We start from the raw sequence: 16,659 nt of genomic DNA on the forward strand, positions 1-16,659 counted from the left end.
CTCCGCTGGCTGCAGTGGAATCCCTTCTTCAAATCTCCGTGAACTTTATGTTCACCGTCAAGGTCTTTACTTGCTGTTTTTGGAGTACACCCTCTGCTGGTGACAGTTCTATCCCGGTTCCCCCATCCTTCTCAACTACGGGCTGAAGACACTGTTAGTCTAGAGCCCAGGGGGAGGGGACTGCAACACACGATGCCCACAGCATTTCCCTTGGAAGCCTGGGAGACCACCTGCTCTCCACTCGACCCCATCTCGTCACTCTCAGCACAGGGTGAAAAGGGCCACCGTACAACACTCCCCAAGCAAGCATTCCCCCGGATTTGCCCTTCAGTCCTCTACTTCCTCCATCCTCCCTCTAAAAGGAATTCATTTGTTCCTTCATGTAAATGAGTCACCATCTTTTGCTTCTATAAAGTTTAGGCCAAAACCTTAAAGTCAATCCCAGGCTCGAGGTGAACTGCCATGGACGGGGAGTAGGGTGCTGAGGGAGGTGGAGAACGGGAAGCTCCGTGCCCACCAACAAGCCAACCTTGAATAGGAATCCTGGACTCGCCAGGGTCTTCTCCCTGAGACTCCTCCCCATCCACCACCCTCCACCAGGTGGATGCTCGAGTCCGGTTAGTCTTCTTACCTCCAACAGCCGGTCCCCTTCAGAAGCCGATGTTTCCTCCTTCCCCAGGCAACAGGCACCTCTCACTACCTTTCACCTACCTGCCCTCCACCCCGGCCCTCGGGCCACTCACTGGAGCTTCCGCAGCAGCTTCCTACCTGGCCCCACCCAGTCCCGCTGGCTCCACTCCTTCCACCCAGCATTGCTGCCCACAGAGCCCCTGGGGATGGCACCACCCCAGTTACTGACCACAGGCCAAATGCAGTTACTATCAAAGGAGCAGGGGCGGTTAGATACAATGCAGGCAGAAAATGAGAGGGAGTAAAATCCCCCCACCTGAGTAAATAAGTAATTTTGAAAGGCATCTGCACATGGTGTTTTTGGAGGGAGAATAAAGCCCTCTGTTACAGAATGAACTGTAACTGAATTAAAGATATTCCAAAGGCTCGTGAAGGAAGGTGCCCCCCAAGGGGGGTTGGTCCACTCTTAGAGAATAAAAAGAAGCTTCTCAGAGGCAATTTAATCTGTGGTCCCCCCAGCATCGCCACCCCCTCACATATGCATACACACACACACACACACCTCACCCATGCTCAGGGGAAGGGACCAGCCCCAGGTATCCAGGCATACACGGGGGCTGCTGTTCCACAGCCGCAGGCTGCCAGTGTAGCTGGGATTCCTGTTTGCCAAAGGCCTTCTGAGGCTGGTTTTCTGCCGCTGTGGACTTGCCTAAGAGAGGGTGTGCTGGCAAGAGGACATCTGCTCCCCTCAGCAGTTCCACTCCCAAGATAAGGAATGAATGGGGCTAGGGCCATACGTGAATCTCTGGGAGCCTGGGATGTGTGTGCTTCTGCCCTGGAGAGATGGATCTGTCTTCCACATGCTGATGAAAACAAATTTCCAAGTCTGAACCACCAACAGTGATAAAGTGCTGGGTAAATGCTGCCCTGCAAGGACCTAGAGGAACACTCTGCCAGCTGCCTTGGCATTGGAAACCAGAAAAACATAAGGCTGGGCTTTGGAGTGGACAGACCAGGCCCCACCTCTATTCCCAATTCTCCCTCTATCCACACTCAAGCAGTGCCCAAAGCCTCAAGACCCCGTCCCAGATGACCCTAGAACCCTAGGAACCTCACGGAGCTTGGCCATCAGGTATGGGCAGCAGGTATTGGGCATAAGAGAAGTGGGAAGTCTCTGTGGGCAGCTGTCCTGAGTCCTGGGCCCTCTTAAGCCTATCCCTGAGAAGCAAAGAGCCCTACCTGGTCCCACCTACGGTGATCAATACTTCTTGTGTGACACTTATTTGTTATGTGCAATTGAATTCAAAATTTAAAATTCTGAAAAAGTTAAACTTCTAAATCATTCTCAGCATGCCTTCTGCATACATCTAGATAGAGAAGATGATAAATGAGAGAGACAGAGGCAGACTCCAGCTGCTCACCCAGCCTGGCCCAGCCTCTTGCCCACTGCCCAGCGCTGGTCATCCCTGCGACCCAGGCATGAAGACTGGCACAGGCAGCCTCTGCTCACCCTCCGCACTGGTATGGGCTGTCCTTGGTGCTGCCTCAACTCAGGTAACCTCATTCCTTCCCCAGTAACCACCTGTTCAGGGATCCCTTATTGTTAACAGGTCCCAGTGAGAAGTCTCCTCCTACCCTTCTCTAGATAACTTTGTTTCTTACCTTCTCCTTCCTGTATGCATATATTATGTTGAACCATAAGAATTTCCCAATATCCAGCCATTTTGACCTTTAAAAGTGGCAATTTCAAATTGTTGAACTTCATACAAGCAAATAGCAATAAAGAGTCTAATTACTCCCTTTTTTATCCAAAGGTACCATATTAAAGACTCTGTTTTGCTTCTTGCTTGTTTGATTTAATACATCTTGGCAATCTTTCCAAGTCAAGTCATTGAGAGCTTCCTTTTCTTAAAAAAAAAAAAACAGCTGCAGAGTAGTCTTCCATTGTGTGAATGTTCCATTTTACTTAACCAGTTCTGTAACGATAGACATTTGGGCCGTTTCCAATCTTTTGCTATTACAAACAATGCTGCAAAGAATTATCTTGAACATCGTTTTGCACAAGTATAAGAATATCTGTAAGAAAAAATTCCTAGGAATGGAACATCAGGGTCAATGGGTATACACATATCTGTAAACTTTACAGTTATTGCCAAAAGGCCCTCATTAAGAATTGTGCTAATTTACACTCCCACTAGTAATGTATGAGAGTCCCCAGATCAGTGATTCTCAACATTTTCCTTTAGATCAGTGTTTTTCAACATGCAGGTTGTGACTCATTACAGGGTCATAAAATCAATTTTGTGGGTTGCAATTAGTATTTCCTAATGAAATGGGATAAGATAGTTTATAATAGAATCAAAGGCAAATAAAATAGAAAATACCACATTGAATTGCGTGTAGAAATGGTAAGCATTTGTTTGGGGAACTTTTGTTTCAGATATATAGATAGCCAGAAAATTCACACACAGACACACCCCCACACCCATAGAGTATGTGACACAGGATCAATATATGTATATTTTACTATAGGTCATGGTCAAAAAATTTTGAAAGCCAGTCTTCGATCTTGAACTTTCCCAAGAATCTAAATAAAACTGAGGAAATTTTTCATAGAAAATTCACTGACACACGTAAAATCTCCATTCTATGACCTCTCAGAGGCCACCCTGGGACCCCAGGTCTGGAGCGTGCCCTGGGCTGCAGCTGTGAGGCACCCAGGGACAGGCCTGCGGGTCACCTTCACATCCCCTGTGGCCGACCTGGGCTGGCGGGAAGTGGGTATTCCAGAAACATCTGCTGCGCTGAAGAAACAAGCCAACCATGTTTCCCCCTGACATATCACCTTCTTCTTTCTCACAGCCATGATGAGATTGCCCCCACCTGCTGCGACACTTCGGTTCTCACAGAAAGCAAGTAGAAAAAGGTTTCAGAAAGGCAAAAGCAGGATAAGGTTTTAGAGAGATAAAATAATTCATTTCCCTCCTTCAAGTTCACTGATTTCTTTTTCACTCTGAGCCTGTGGCTTAGTAGAGAAATAGAACTGTTAGGAGAAAGAGAGAAAAGGGGAGGGAGGGAGAGAGGGCAGAGCAGAACGAGAGGGAATTGCCAGTCCAGGCCTGAGACCAGGTTTAGAAAAGGCCAAGGACAGGAGGAGAGGAGCAGGGGCATGGGGCAGGAGTGCGTGCTCACAGGGATCCAACCAAACAGAGGAAAGAGGAGCTACAGCTTGAGGAAAGATAACAGGCTGGGCCCCTTCCTGAAGTCAAGAACCCAACAGCCGTGAATAAGCCCCCTGGCCTTTGGGAACCTTCTCCTGACACTAGGACTGCCAAGTGCATTTCAGAATCCATAGAACAGAGGATTAAAAGAAAGAGGTGAAGGAATTTCACACAAAAGCAACAAACTGCAGCTGCAGCTCAGAACAGAGGTGGGTGGCGGCACATAAACATACAAAGGCCCCGCTCTGGGAAGCGGGGCTGCAGCTGAGCCGCTGTCTCTGCTGTTCATAGAGAACACGGGGCAGGATGCGCTACTTTCCCAAAAGCAGCCTTCATCCTGACACCAGCAGGGATGTTGTGGATTTCCCGCAACTCTGTCCCCGAGCGTCACTTCCCCACCACCAGCCTCCCTGATGAAAACTCTGCAGCTGTGAAGAGGATGGAACCAAGTTTCCCACTTTCATCAGCTGCTTTAACTCGCCAAGAGCCGGGGCCAGGAAGCTGGCTGGGGCGTAGGAAGCTGGACACACAGGACACCAGAACGGCAGGCCTGGCTTTACTGGGTTCTGCTTGAAATGCCCAACTGGGTAAGAAGACGCAGCATTAGTAAGGAAGAAGGAGCCGTGCTTCGCAGGCGAGCCACACCTGCCGTCCTATTTCCAGGCTCTGTGCTGCAAGAGCAAATGAAAAGTGTTGAGATTCTTTCTAAAACCTTGCTCCAAGAGCCCTGCAGTAACAGCTACTATTCCCCAGAACCAAGTATAGTAGAAGAATGTTAAGTCTTTAAAAACCCAACACCAATATCGATTCTCCTTTTACCTAATTTCTTCCTTCTTTTGTTCCTGGTGGCGCTTGCTGCCACTTACGAGCATTGGGTTTAAAAGACAAGCTCACGTGAGGCTATTGATTTTTCTCCTAAGAACTCGCCTGCTCATAAAGTGAGTTTGTACCAGGTAGGCACATGGCCTTGGGTCATGGCCTAGAGGTTCCAGCCTCCCCGCAGAGGGGGACATGCTGGACAGAGGCCACGGGGCCTCTTTTACACAGTTTTTCCTGTCGAAATGGAAGTCTTTCTTAGAAGTGTAAAATATAAAAGTTTGAGTAAATGACTAATTATAAAAAGGTATCAGCGTAGATGACAATAAGATAAATAAAAGGCAAGCATTATGCTTAAAAAATATTCAGTCTACAACAGAAGAAAGATGTAAATTAATTCTATTTATTAATGTAAACTCTGATTTCTACAAAGAAATTGCAATGGCTATGTACATAAGTCGTCGCAATATAATGCAAAACAGGTCATTCGAGGCCAGCACACGGACTTGGAGAAGCAATGAGAAGATACCTAACTGGGCCAGGGAGGTGGATGGCCAGGGACAGCTTCAAAGACACATCTTTATTGCTTCTAGGAATTTACGAGGTAGCTGGGTGGCAGAACAGAGAGGCTGTGTGCACAGTGTAGGCACAGGCATGGTGGGAGATGAGGGAAGACAGGTAGCAAAGCCCAGGTGGCACGAGGCCATAAATGGCAGGTCAGGGGAGCCTAGGATCCACCCTAGCAGCTTTCCAGGGACCCCTGGAGCAGAGCCGCACACACGCAGTGCTTTTCAGAAAAGCCACACCACCGAGGATAGCCCAAGTTCCATTGGACCAAGGGGAAGGGAATCAGCATCCACAAATGCCCGTGTGGCGTTGGGTCAAGATGACCATGTCAGGTGTGATGCATGAGAAGCCCCAGGTGTGACATGCAGCCCTTCCCATCCTAGGCCCCATGAGGACAGCCCAGAACCCTGTGTGGACCCCTGCTGGCTGCAGGAGGAGGAGCAGGAGGGTCACCAGCTGTGCCATGGGGTGGGGGCACTCACCAAGAGGGACACGTCCTGTTCCCAGGGCTCAAAGCCAGCCTTCAGTTTCCTGATCCCCAAACCCCAAGAGCTGCGGCAGCATGTCCGGCCGGCCCTCCCAGCCACTCGGTGACCAGGCTGGGCTTCCACCCCCAGGGCCGCACTGGCTTCTGCATGTTAGAAGCACTTTAATTAGTGCTTTATTTTAATTGATGATATATTTTAATTGGTGTTTCGATTTAATTAAACTCTGATTCTAATTGGGTGTCTTTCTTTTTCTTTTTTTTCTCTTTCAGCTTACAAGGTTCGAACAAAAGCAAGAATAATAGCTTGTCCAGGAAAATAAATATATGACCAAACAGGCCTGTGTCTCTGGGGCGGGGCGGGGGAGGGAGGGGGAAGAACTGTGGTTACGACACATAAATGTCTGTTTTAGGGATCCAAGGAGACGGACTAAGGATATCCACGCAGCATGTACTTCTGAACTTTTTGGACCCAACTCCAGCTGCTCCTCTCCCTCCCCATGCCAGACCCCACGGGCTCCAAACCTGCACCAACTTCTCCTGCCTCCTGAGAGCTCCCCGGCAAGCCAGGGGCTTCTCCCAGCCTTTCGGCTCAGGGCTAGATGCCAGGAGGCTTTGCCCATGGGCCTCACCATCCTGTGCACCGGACCCCAAGCTCCTGGCAGGCAGCGAAGGCTGCAGCCAAGCCCTGTGACTTCTCTGTTTCCAGAACATCCCTCCTTCACCCCCAGTGCTCAGAAGCATCTGAGGATCTGAGAGGTGGCTGAGCGCAGGGGCACAAGGAGGTCGAGATGGATGTGCTGAGGAGTTCCTGTGGAGCAGAGCCCCCCCAGACCTGGCTGGGAGGCTAAGTCCACATGTTTCAGGGCTCCTCTTCACCCTCCCAAATGAACACCCACGCTTGACTTTGGGCAGAAGCCTGGTGACCACATGGCACACGGGCTATTCTTCTAACCCAAAAGTGTTAAACACATCTTTCCCACCCCTGAGGGGTCTGGTTTCTCCTCCTATTCCCCTATCCCCCTATCCCTTCCCTAATTCTTTTACACACTGCCTCTCCAACCCCCAGCTTAGCTTCCTTTCCTGGAAGCTGGCATGGCTCTCTTTGTTCTGAATTCTATTTGCCTCCTCTGCAAATTTTCTAATTCTGGTTGCTGAAGGTCTTGGACGAATGGTCTACATCTGGAGGCTCACTGCTCCCTACCCATCCCCTCCCTACCCTCCCTCCTCAACCCCATAATGTGGAGTCCATCCCTCTGTGCCAGGAACAGGCCTGCCAAGGTTGTCTCCCAGCCGCTGCTCTCTCCATCCCCTTCCCTGGTTGTCTTGGCCATATCTGATGCACTCAAGTGCTTTCTTCTGAAATTCCCTGGCACTTGACAATTATAGAATGACATTATCATCTTCCTACTCAAACATCTCTTCATTTTTCGTGATCCTAGAGTTGCCTCTGCCCCCTGGGACCCTAGCACGGCTCCATGCATGTGTGCTTCCCCTTGCCCAATTCCTCACTGCGCTTACCCCCTTAGCCCTCAGATTCCAACATCTGTAGACCTAGCCCTACCCTCTTACAATCACTGGCATTCCAGGGCACCGTTTTCCACTCACTGCATGTTCCATACCCAGGCAATTACCAAGTGCTTTTTGGAGAAACACTATTAGTAAAACAAAACACACAGCAAATACATGCAAACGAAACAGTGAGCCTGGAAGTACAACTTTCAGCTATTAAATCTGGGGGTGAGCCAGGATGCATTGGAGGGTGCCATGACTCACGGGAGGCTCTAGTGTCACTCACAGGACACTGTCAAGAAATCTTTTTAGAAAGCATGAAGTGGAGTTTCTTCTGATGCCAGGGTTAGGGCTGAAAGTGCGTAGACTCAAAACTGTCCTTGGAAATCCCTGAGGAGGGTACTATGCTGGAGACCAGCGTGTCATCTTTCCACACCTCCGACAGCCTAGGAACAGATGGCCCCTGTCGTTGGCTGGGAACCAGATGAAGCAGTTGGTCCACACTTAGGTGCCAGAGAACACAAAAACCGCGCATCTTTAACACCAGAGTCCTTAACACATCCTCTCTGCAGCAGAGAGGATCCCGGCGGGAACCGCGTGGGGCAGGGAGGATGGTTGAGGGGTCAGCAGATCCCTGTTCCCTCTTCCCTACGTGTGTGTGTGCGCGCATGCATGTGTATCCCTCCTTTGTCTTTATTCTTTTAGAGTTGAATTGCAGTCACTTAAATGTACATATGATACAACCCTGCACTTTCAACAGCTATAAAAGTGTTCAAAAAATAATACACTCTTCAGAGTTTATCAAAAGGAAAAAAAGCAATATGAAAAAGAGCTAAATAGATAATTTACTTATTTGCAATTTAAAAAAATAAGGGAATAGTTAAATATTACATAGCCACTTGATGGACTATTACAAAGACAACGAAAAATGAAAATTATAGAGATTATGTAAAGCAAGGAAATATTAACAATAAAATGATGAAGAGAAAAAAGCAAGATACCAACTTATGATTGCAGCTCTGTAAATGTGTATGCACGTATTATAGAAATTCATTCCATTTATGAAAGAGAAGTCACAAAAAAGTGAATTTAGTGATTTTTGTAAACAAAATCATTAATGTAAAAATGGAAAACTTAAAAATAAATGCTTGTTAATTAGATGAACGACTGTTCTTAGGAGAAATTCAAAGTCCTTATGGTACAGCTGGCAGGCTCTAGACTTCTGGAGGACAGAAGTCAGGATCTCAAAGTTCAGAGGGAAGATGCTATGACACCCTGGGACCCGCCACTGTAGACTCCAGCAGAAGGTCAGTGGGGTCTCAGCCAGGGGGCCGGGGACGCCAGGTCCCACAGAGCAGCACCCTGGGACAAACACTCCAGAGATCCCAAGTCTGAGGCCACTGGACCCAGATCAGGGCCCAGCCCTGCTACACACCTTGACTAGAATGGCCTTGAACGGGCTGGAAACCTCCTACCACTCTCAAGTCAAGGTCCAGCAGGATGGCGGTGGGGAGAAGGCTGCTGTCCATGGTGAGTTTCCCTTAAGCCTCTGGGTTAACACCACCCACAGGCCCTGTTTGAAAAGACCTCTGCTGGCTGGAGACCACCACGAGTGAGACGTGAGGAGGAGCCACTGGAAAGACGGAGAGGAGAGAAGATATCACACCACACGTCCCTGGTCAGAATCTGAAACAGTTAACTGAGGGGCACTCATGAGAAGAAGGGTATGAAAAACCAGGGAGTCGTCCAGGGTGTTTTCCACCACTCAGAAATGGATGGAAAAGAAATCTCCCTTAATTCCTCCTCCCCTTGGTCCGTCCATGTTAGCTCAGGTGGGTCACTATGGACGGGAGGCCGTGGTATAGCAGTTTTCCCCATAGGTGGCGGTGCAGCAGAACCAGCCGCCCGAGAGACGCACTCTCTGTGGGGAGGAGCCCGCCCAGTATCTTCAGCGAGTGCCTCCAAGGGGTTCTGCCAAAGCAGGCTGGGTTTGGCAACCTGCTAGGGGCTGTCCTGGCTGTAAAGTCTGGCCAGCTGGTCTTGGCTTTGGCTCTGTCACTGACTCTGTGGTCACTTCCCCTTCCTGCTCTGCCTCAGTGTCCTCAGCAGCTGGACAAGTGGATTCGACCAGCTCCAAGGGATCCTGTCTCATGCCACAGTCTATCATTCATGCTGTTATTTCTAGCAGCCCTTCCAGAGCAGAGATGCTTTCCTGTGTCCCTTTCTGGAAGTGATTTTTGGGTCAGGTTATATAAGCTCCGGGCTCCTTAATTTATGTTGGGGCTGCTCTGTGGGCTGCTGATGGAAGCAGATTTTAAATCATCCCTTGCCACGCTGAGTGCAAACACACCATCATTTCCGTGCCTAACAACGCCAGTCATCGATGAGACCCCATATTTAGCAGATGCTCTGCAGTAATTACCTGGACATCAGATACGTTCTTCCTGTTTACTCGGCTGTGGCAGCCCCACACGCCCTCTCGCATGCCACCGCGAGTGTTCAGAGACACACACACAAAGCATAGACATTGGTTCTTATCAGGTAGGAAACTGAATGAGCATCTAGGATGGTAACAGAACAGGCTTCTGGGGTCCCAAGCAAGGTGTGCATGTCACCCCTATGTCATCCTGGAGGTGACAGCAATGATGATGATGATGATAATGGGACCATAAAGCTTGCCCTCGAGAGCAAGAGAAAGACTTGTCAGCCTGAAGCCATTATTAAAAGTTAGATGGGAGGTGTCGCAAGCTAAGGCCCCGGATGGCTTCCAGGCAGGGGAGTTGACTCATGCTAACAATGATCACAAACACTGATGTATAAACCACAATGCCAATGTGTTGCTTTCAGTGAAATTAGTTCCTACCTAGGTAGCCAGAAAACTTACATCGTTTCACCAGCACATTCCCTCTGCCTATAGACCAGCTGCATAGACAGTCACATTATCCAATGAGTGCAAGGGAAATCAGTGATAGGACTCAGATACGTAGTGGCTCCAGGCTTCAGTGGGCTCTGCCTTCACCCCCACCCTGGAGGTGTGCTAGACATCACTCCCGGACAGGTGTTTGGGGTGGGCACTGCCTCCCAGTGTGGTGCTGGGATGGACCCTTGTAGTCTTGGTTTCTGTTCCCATGACCAACCACCCCTGCCACCTGATCACTCACAGCGCCCATCGGGCCCAACTTCTCTTCCCCTGCTCAGAGGCACGTTGAATCTGCACAGAGGGAGCTACTGGAGGAGACACCACCGCTAGGGTTGACAGAATGCCTGCATTAGGAGTAGAGACAAGACCTGCCAGTATGAGGCAGCTGGCAAGAAGAGCCCAGCCTGAAGGGAAGACACAGGACAAAACTGAGGAAGCAAGAACTAACAGGGAGGGAAAACACACCAAGAGAAGGGGGAGTGCAGATGCCAGGGGGGAGGCAGACAGGGGCTGAGCGCGAGGCAACTGTGAGGCGCATGCTGGTGCTGGGGCCAGCCCCCGCCCTCCTGCGAGCCCACCAGCTCCTGCCCTCCTGGGCTGGCTCACTCTGCTTTCTCTGCTTTCCTGGCACCGGCTCCTTCTCACAACACCTCATCCCAGTCATCTAAGAGTGTCCCAATTCCCACAGCCCAAAGCACCTGCGGAGACACTGCCTCTGGAAGGATATACTCCTCCTCCAGAGGCATTTTATGCAATGGAAATTCATGCAGGTCAGTGAGGTATACAAACAGCACACGTCCTTTTTTTTTTTTTTACAGCCTTCCTTCTCATCTAAAACAGAGCTGTCCACTAGAAACATAATGCAAACCACCCAAGTAATTTAATTTTTTAAATGTTTCAGTCACTACATTATTAAAAAGAAAAAAGGTGAAATTAATTTTAATGATTTATTTCACTTACCCCGATATGTCCAAAGTAGTATAACCACTTAAAAATGTAATCCATATAAAAATTACGAGATGTTTTATTCTTTTTTCCATGCTAAGTGTTTAGAAACTAGGGTGTATTTTACATCTGCAGCACTTCTCGGTTAGGACGAGCCACACTTCAGTGGCTCAATAGCCACATGTGGCTGGTGGCTACCTACCATGTTGTACAAAACAGGTCTACAGTTTGATCTCTTGCTCATCAGCCTCCAGTTCTGCAGATGGCAGACAGAAATAAACTGTAAAGTTAAAGAAAATTCCATTTCTTCCAGTCTAAAAGACTCTCTTTTCAGACATACTCAGGCTCTTTTGCCCTCCCCTCCCCCACCTGGGATGGGGTGGAGTGCAGAGCAGCTGAGTTATCCTCATGGTAGGGAACATGATGTGACTTCTGCTCCTGTCCCCACCCACACTGAACGTCAGGCTTGCCCACTGAGGGAAAGCTGACCTGCCAGGTCCATCAGGCTCTCAGGGCTATGGACACCCTGGTGGCCCCTGGGGGCCCATACACCACCACCCACTCCTGATGCAGCCCCACTCCAGGCCTGGTCCCGTCTGCAGGTGCTCTCTTCACATCTGTGTCCCTAAACCTGCCTGGATGTCTCAAAGCCTGTGACACCCATCACCTTTCCCCACCTCGGGGTGAGGTGCTGGGACAGGAGCATTCGGTTCCACTCTTGCTTTCCTCTCCTGCTTTCTGCCTTCCTCCAGGAACCAGAAGGGCTTCTGTATTTGTATTTCTGCGTGGGCCCTGGAGCCTCGTGAATGAAGACTGCTGTCTATAGTCAGGCCACCTGACAGGGGATCCTGACTCCACCCAGGACCAGCTAGATGGCCGTGAGTAAGTTTCCTGACTCCTCTCTTCCTCCATTTCATCATTCATAAAATGGGTATAATCCTAATGCTGCCATCTCATAGGGCTGCTTTGTGGATTAAATGATGAAGACACACAAAACATTCAGAACAGCGCCTGGCACCAAGACTGGGGCTCAAGAACATGAGTTGTTGCAATGGAGCAGAAACTTTTCTAGATCCTGGCTTCCTTTTCCCCTGCTCCATGGTGTATTCTCTCCATCCTTTCCCACGGCCCCAAGGTGGGATGGCTAAGGAAAAGAAAGCAGCCTACAGATATGGGCAAACACATTAGGAGGAACTTCCAAGATATCATCCCCATTAGTTAGTACAGGCAGTCAGGTTACGGCTCAGCCTGTCACCATCTTGCTGCTTTGAGGTGACTTTTGATATCTGCTCAGATGAATGGTGGGTATCAGAGAGTGCATATTCCTGCATTTCTATCCCCTTACAGTTACCCCAGCGCTCTGTCTACAGGCTCAACAGATAAGTTTCTTCCAGTCTGACTATGCAGCCCAATGGGCACCTGTGAACTTCTCCCAACGTGTCTGAAATCCCATCAAGGACCTGAGGCAAGCCATCCGCGACAACTCCATCACCCAGTCCAGAGCCTCTGGCCTCTGGGGAGCCTCCCTGGATTCTACTGCAGGCTTTCCCTCCATCTGGGCTTCCAAGCCTGCCTGGAAATCTCTGTCTTAAATCTTACATTTTATATGTATAACCCATTCTGTTTTAGAAGATTTAAGGTAGCTTACAGGGATTGTGTAAAATACTATCAGATGCGTAAGTAAACAGGCAAATATATATATATTGCTAAATTTTTTTAAAAAGTTACCAAACACTATGTATAATGTGATCAAATTCCTGAATATTGCGAATGTGTGCGCATGTGTGTGTACACGCAGACGTGTATTGTGCACTGACGCATGTATGGGAGAGATAGGTAAGCTGCACACAAAATTGAACAGATTGTCACAAAGAGTGGGTAGGGGATTATCATTGACTTCATTTTTTTTCCTTATACTTTTATATATTTTATTTACTTTTTATAGAGAATCTATATTTGTTTTATAATAAGAAAAAGAAAGCAATAAAAATATCCCTTAAAGAAAAATAGGTGAGCAAGAGAAAGCCAAAACGAACAGTAAAGACATAAATTGGAGCCCATGGTGAGGCTAAAACAACTCAATTTCCATGGCCAAGCCACGCATTTGGCCAGCAGTCAGTGTGTGAGGATAATCTGATCAGTTACACGGGTCACAGGGTGCACAGGACAAACAAAATCACTGCTCAGAGAAGCCTGGCTGTTTCTGATATGGAAGCCTGCAGCAAACGCCTCCCATGGGTTCCCACAGCGAGGACACCCCATGATGCAACAAACGCTGCCAATGACACCCTCACAGTAAACACCACTGAGTTTCACGGGCTGTTCAGCTAAAGCCCCGCAGTGCAGGCTGATGGCATCTCACCAAAGTGCGGCGCAGTAAAAGCAATTCCTCCAGGAATAAAACCCATGCGGCCAGGTTCACGGTGCATCTGACTTAATCCAGAGGGAGACTTTAGAGGATCAAGAGGAGGACACAGATCACCTCCCACTCCCATACAGCTCCTCCCGGGCTCAGCTCAGCTCCGCTCAGTTCCCGAAGTCATCAGGCAGAATCCTGCAGCCACCGACGCGTCTAGACATTTGCTCATTCCACACACATTCATGGAGCACCCACTGCACATCAGGCACTGTGTGCGCCTATCGCACAATTGCTCCCAGTAATCCCAGATCTGTCATACAGCCAGGGCCCCAACCGAGCCCATCATCTCAGGGCTCGAAGCAAGGCCAATGCCATTTTTCTGCACAGGAGCTTCACGTTAATCTCCAGAGTGGGAGGGGGAACATGTGCACCTGCTCACACAGCAACAGGCTTCACAGTGGGTATGGTTGGTTCAAGCAAAGGATTCTGGGGCTGAGCGTGGGCTCATGGGAAGGACTCCAGGACGGATGGGCTCTGGGTCCTGGTTGAGAAGGATGCACCAGTCAAGAAATGAGGCTGCCCTGTATGGAACCCACCACGTCTCCTGCTTTCCACCCCGTCAGCTCTGAGCAGGAGGGACCGAAGCCTTCTCTTGCTCCCCTATGAGAAGGGGCCAAGAATATGCCAAGACACAGTCTTTTAGCAGGTGGCTTCGCCATATGTCTAGCTGTGGATACTGACTTTCCATCTCGACCTCAGACCAGCGACCTCTCTTCCAAGCCCCAGATCCACAGATCCAATCTCCTTCTCAACATTCACTTGGAAGTCTCCTAGCATCTCAAAGTCAACACATTCAAGTCCCCCCAGTGCAGTAATATTTGAATCTTCCCCATTCCAACAAGTGGCACCATCATCTGCTGACTGTAAAAGCCAGAAATCTAGATGCCACCTTTATCAACTACCTCTCTCCTACTTCTCACAGCCAATCCATCACTGAAAGCTGTAGACTTCATCCTCAAAACACGTGTGCCACTTCTCTCCACTTCCAGCTCCACTGTGAAAGGCCCACATCCCCCCATGCCCTGGGAAGTCTCCTCTAGCTTTCTCTGGGCTGGCCCAGGCAGGGCTGGGCACCATGGTCACCCAGGGACACCAGCACCCACCGCTTCCTCAAGTTCACCCCTTGAGAGTGTTGCCTTCCTCTGCCTTCCACTGACAATACTCCCCCAGGTAAGGTTTCGCTTTTGTCTTTTTCTCCCCTTTTCTTCCTACTTCTTGTCTCACTTCTGTTCTCACCTTCTGTTCTGCTTCTTTCTCTTCCACTTCTCCTTGGTCTTGTCCATGTCTGTTCCCTTTCTCTCTCTCCCCTCACCCCCAGATCCACTCTCTTCCTCTTCTTCAGATGTGACAGTCACCAAAAGTCAGAGTTGGCACCAACCTCACCCACCCTCTGACTGTATGGATGAGGACTGCAATGCCCAGGGTGGCAAAGCGACTACCCGCATGCTCACCGCAGTGGGCAGCAGGGGCAGCCTGGGGCTCTGATGCCCCCACCCCAGTGCAGCACTCTCCTCCACTCTTACCTCACTGCCTCACACTTTTCCTTGTCCCCTGTCTCCTATCCCATGACTGTGGTCCTGTGCCAAAGACAGGACTGGTCATTCTTTGTACACCACCAATCAATAATCAGGGGCTCTAAGTGTATCTCTCTCTCTCCCTCTTGCTCGCTCTCTCTCTCTCTTTCTCTTTCTCTCTCTCTCTCTCTTTCTCTCTCTCTCTCTCTCTCTCTCACACACACACACACACACACACACACATTCACTGTGCACATGGACACCTGCACTCAAAGTCTCAGAGGAGAGTGGCTTCACCCTCTCCAGATGTTCCTCCTGCACCTTCCCAGGCCTTCAGTTCTGCTGATGAGGCTGATGCATTCTGTTTGTAGTTGGATGCACCTTGCAAAACTCGCCTTCAAAACCCCATTACTCCACCACAAAGGATTTACTAAAACACCATGAGGAAGGTGCCCAAAGGAGATACGGGGGTGCAGGGATTAAGTGCCTGACCCTCTGCCCTTCTCTCCTGCAGCCCCATATGGTCTTGGCACAAGAGGGCTGCAGAAATCAAATAACATCTTCGGAACCCATCCAGATTTAACAGAGCCATCTGTGAAGAGCTGCTCGCCAGGGTGGGAGTGGCAGGGTGTGCTGTGGCTACAGATTTAGGGTCGCGGCATACTGCCAGAGGGGTGGTGCAGGCAAAAGGCAGGGACCATTGAGGCAGGCAGTGGTGAGAGGTGGGGGTGGGTGGGTGGCACCAGATGGCCGTGCACTCTCCTGTTGTGACTGCTTAAAGCAGGTAGTAACACAGCAATACACCCCTGAGGTGGGTTAAGTGCACAGCCAACTGCCAGGAGGGGAGTGGGGCATATAATGTGAACTTGGACAGGCATTTGTAGCCCTGAGGTTCTACCAAAAACCCACCCTTGGATGGAGCTCCAAATCAGACACTGAGCAAAGAAGGATGCATTAAGATCCCAGGTTTCTTCTAAGGTCCGTGAAGCACGACAGGCCTCCGGAGACTGGTAAAAGACAATAGCACAGCTCTGAGCACGAACAAAGCCACAATAAGGTAAGAAGATTACAACATTTTTTTCCAGACTGTCAAGATTTTGCACCATTTTTGATTTGATTTTCTGCCAACACTACTCATTAAATGTGTAAGAAAAGGGAATTAATATTAATATTTATACCATCTTTTATAAGACTTAATATGTGAACAAACCTCAGATCTGAAAAAACTCTCCTTTATCAGGCAGTGGGAAATGGCCACAGTGTCTGTGGGACAGGGCACCAGGGCAAGTGAGGGTGGCTTTGCCCCCACGATGAATGGGGTGGCCAAGGAACAAGCCTGAGGAGGCCGAGACAGCCCACATGCACCTCCCATGCAGACTAATGCGCACCGAGCCCAAGGTGTACAAGGGAAGGGAAGTTGCAGGTGGTGAAGGCAGGGGAGGTGACGGGGAGAATGAGAGAGGCGGGGGCAGGCAGGCCAGAGAGGAACGCCCAGGGAGGCGAGGGGCAGCAGGAGAAGTGGCAGAGGTGGATGCTAAGAGCAGGGGGAATGGGCTCTGAGTGAAGGGCGCTGAATACCAGGGAGGGAAGGCTGTGAGAGTTTGACAGTGAGCAGACCCCAAACGAGGCCC

The 16,659-nt window shown here is 49.6% G+C and overlaps 1 protein-coding gene across 1 annotated transcript in view; it reads right to left on the bottom strand.

The window, feature by feature from the left end:
* EPHB1 (EPH receptor B1) overlaps positions 1–16,659 on the bottom strand; it is a 414,697-nt gene that overhangs the window by 344,755 nt on the left and 53,283 nt on the right. The gene's annotated exons all lie outside the window — the stretch shown is intronic.

The sequence above is a fragment of the Microcebus murinus genome, chromosome 1, assembly GCF_040939455.1.
Source record: "Microcebus murinus isolate Inina chromosome 1, M.murinus_Inina_mat1.0, whole genome shotgun sequence".
Taxonomy (NCBI): Eukaryota; Metazoa; Chordata; class Mammalia; order Primates; family Cheirogaleidae; genus Microcebus; species Microcebus murinus.